Source organism: Arabidopsis thaliana, chromosome 3 (assembly GCF_000001735.4).
Source record: "Arabidopsis thaliana chromosome 3, partial sequence".
NCBI classification, from domain to species: domain Eukaryota; kingdom Viridiplantae; phylum Streptophyta; class Magnoliopsida; order Brassicales; family Brassicaceae; genus Arabidopsis; species Arabidopsis thaliana.
In genome coordinates, this window is record NC_003074.8 from 14,184,018 (window position 1) to 14,188,119 (window position 4,102).

The window sequence follows — 4,102 nt, forward strand, 5'->3', positions numbered from 1 at the left end:
CAGGCCTTTTCGTAATCTTTGCTATATTACGGGGCGAAAATTATATGTACGGACATTGTTTTCGTATATTTTGCATGTATCAAAGCTCTTATAAACAAGATAGGGTATTCCTACATAGCTGGTGGGACTCACGGCAAATCGATCATAAAGTCTTCAAAAAAGAATAGATACGATTGCATTGCATGTAGTTACAGATGTGATCATACCAGCACTAATGCATCAGATCCCATCAGAACTCTGCAATTAAGCGTGCTTGGACGAGAGTAGTACTAGGATGGGTGACCTCCAGGAAAGTCCTCGTGTGTCATCCCTCTTTTTGTTTTGTTAAACATGTATGACTCTATAACTTTAAGACCGTGAGGCCAAACTTGACATGTGATACCTTTTCGGAAAGCCCAAAGAGAGCTCTCCGATGAATGAGGAAGGAAAATGGAATTCTTCTATTGGTTTTTTTTCTTACTCCAAATTTTGATTTTAATGTACTTTTTCGAGCCTTTTCGTGATTTTTGCTATATTACGGGCGAAAATTATATGTTCGGACATTGTTTTCGAATATTTTGCATGTATCAAAGCTCTTATAAACAAGATAAGGTATTCCTACATAGTTGGTGAAACCCACGACAAATGGATCATAAAGTCTTCAAAAAAGAATAGATACGATTGCATTGCATGTAGTAATGAATGCAATCATAGCAGCACTAATGCACCAGATCCCAACAGAACTCCGCACTTAAGCGTGCTTTGGCGAGAGTAGTACTAGCATGGGTGACCACCTGGAAAGTCCTCGTGTTGCATCCCTCTTTTTTTTTGGTTTTTCTCTTTTTGTTTTGTCAAAAATGTATGACTCTAGAACTTNTAGACCGTGAGGCTAAACTTGACATGTGATACCTTTTCGGAAAGCCCAAAGAGAGCTCTCCGATGAATGAGTAAGGAAAATGGAATTCTTCTATTTGTTTTTTTCCTTCTCCAAATTTTGATTGTAATGTACTTTTTCGAGCCTTTTCATTATCTTTGCTATATTACGGGGCCAAAATTATATGTTCGGACATTGTTTTCGAATATTTTGCATGTATCAAAGCTCTTATAAACAAGATAGGGTATTCCTACACAGGTGGTGGGACCCACGGCAAATGGATCATAAAGTCTTCAAAAAAGAATAGATACAATTGCATTGCATGTAGTAACGGATGCGATCATACCAGCACTAATCCACCAGATCCCATCAGAACTACGTAGTTAAGCGTGCTTGGGCGAGAGTAGTACTAGGATGGGTAACCTCCTGGAAAGTCCTCGTGTTGCATCCCTCTTTTTTTTTGGTTTTTCTCTTTTTGTTTTGTCAAAAATGTATGACTCTAGAACTTTTAGACCGTGAGGCCAAACTTGGCATGTGATACCTTTTCGGAAAGCCCAAAGAGAGCTCTCCGATGAATTAGGAAGGAGAATGGAATTCTTCTATAGTTTTTTTTTCTACTCCAAATTTTGACCTTAATGTACTTTTTCGGGCCTTTTCGTAATCTTTGTTATATTACGGGGCGAAAATTATATGTACGGACATTGTTTTCGTATATTTTGCATGTATCAAAGCTCTTATAAACAAGATAGGGTACTCCTACATAGCTGGTGGGACCCACGGCAAATCGATCATAAAGTCTTCAAAAAAGAATAAATACGATTGCATTGCATGTAGTTACAGATGCGATCATACTAGCACTAATGCACCAGGTCCCATCAGAACTTTACAGTTAAGCGTGCTTGGGCGAGAGTAGTACTAGGATGGGTGACCTCCAGGAAAGTCCTCGTGTGTCATCCCTCTTTTTGTTTTGTTAAAAATGTATGACTCTATAACTTTAAGACCGTGAGGCCAAACTTGACATGTGATACCTTTTCGGAAAGCCCAAAGAGAGCTCTCCGATGAATGAGGAAGGAAAATGGAATTCTTCTATTGTTTTTTTTCCTTCTCCAAATTTTGATTTTAATATAATTTTTCGAGCCTTTTCGTTATATTTGCTATATTACGGGGCCAAAATTATATGTTCGGACATTATTTTCGAATATTGTACATGTATCAAAGCTCTTATAAACAAGATAGGGTATTCCTACACAGCTGGTGGGACCCACGGCAAATGGATCATAAAGTCTTCAAAAAAAAATAGATACAATTGCATTGCATGTAGTAATGGATGCGATCATACCATCACTAATGCACTAAATCCCATCAGAACTCCGTAGTTAAGCGTGCTTGGGCGAGAGTAGTACTAGGATGGGTGACCTCATGGAAAGTCCTCGTGTTTTATCCCTCTTTTTTTCGGTTTTTCTCTTTTTTTTTTGTCAAAAATGTATGACTCTAGAACTTTTAGACCGTGAGGCCAAACTTGGCATGTGATACTTTTTCGGAAAGCACAAAGAGAGCTCTCCGATGAATTAGGAAGGAAAATGGAATTCTTCTATAGTTTTTTTTTCTACTCCAAAGTTTGACCTTAATGTACTTTTTCGGGCCTTTTCGTAATCTTTGCTATATTACGGGGCGAAAATTATATGTACGGACATTGTTTTCGTATATTTTGCATGTATCAAAGCTCTTATAAACAAGATAGGGTATTCCTACATAGCTGGTGGGACCCACGGCAAATCGATCATAAAGTCTTCAAAAAAGAATAAATACGATTGCATTGCATGTAGTTACGGATGCGATCATACTAGCACTAATGCACCAGGTCCCATCAGAACTCTACAGTTAAGCGTGCTTGGGCGAGAGTAGTACTAGGATGGGTGACCTCCAGGAAAGTCCTCGTGTGTCATCCCTCTTTTTGTTTTGTTAAAAATGTATGACTCTATAACTTTAAGACCGTGAGGCCAAACTTGACATGTGATACCTTTTCGGAAAGCCCAAAGAGAGCTCTCCGATGAATGAGGAAGGAAAATAGAATTCTTCTATAGTTTTTTTTCCTTCTCCAAATTTTGATTTTAATATAATTTTTCGAGCCTTTTCGTTATATTTGCTATATTACGGGGCCAAAATTATATGTTCGGACATTATTTTCGAATATTTTGCATGTATCAAAGCTCTTATAAACAAGATAGGGTATTCCTACACAGCTGGTCGGACCCACGGTAAATGGATCATAAAGTCTTCAAAAAAGAATAGATACAATTGCATTGCATGTAGTAACGGATGTGATCATACCAGCACTAATGCACCAGATCCCATCAGAACTCCGTAGTTAAGCGTGCTTGGGCGAGAGTAGTACTAGGATGGGTGACCTCATGGAAAGTCCTCGTGTTTTATCCCTTTTTTTCGGTTTTTCTCTTTTTTTTATGTCAAAAATGTATGACTCTAGAACTTTTAGACCGTGAGGCCAAACTTGGCATGTGATACTTTTTCGGAAAGGACAAAGAGAGCTCTCCGATGAATTAGGAAGGAAAATGGAATTCTTCTATAGTTTTTTTTTCTACTCCAAAGTTTGACCTTAATGTACTTTTTCAGGCCTTTTCGTAATCTTTGCTATATTACGGGGCGAAAATTATATGTACGGACATTGTTTTCGTATATTTTGCATGTATCAAAGCTCTTATAAACAAGATAGGGTATTCCTACATAGCTGGTGGGACTCACGGCAAATCGATCATAAAGTCTTCAAAAAAGAATAGATACGATTGCATTGCATGTAGTTACAGATGTGATCATACCAGCACTAATGCATCAGATCCCATCAGAACTCTGCAATTAAGCGTGCTTGGACGAGAGTAGTACTAGGATGGGTGACCTCCAGGAAAGTCCTCGTGTGTCATCCCTCTTTTTGTTTTGTTAAACATGTATGACTCTATAACTTTAAGACCGTGAGGCCAAACTTGACATGTGATACCTTTTCGGAAAGCCCAAAGAGAGCTCTCCGATGAATGAGGAAGGAAAATGGAATTCTTCTATTGGTTTTTTTTCTTACTCCAAATTTTGATTTTAATGTACTTTTTCGAGCCTTTTCGTGATTTTTGCTATATTACGGGCGAAAATTATATGTTCGGACATTGTTTTCGAATATTTTGCATGTATCAAAGCTCTTATAAACAAGATAAGGTATTCCTACATAGTTGGTGAAACCCACGA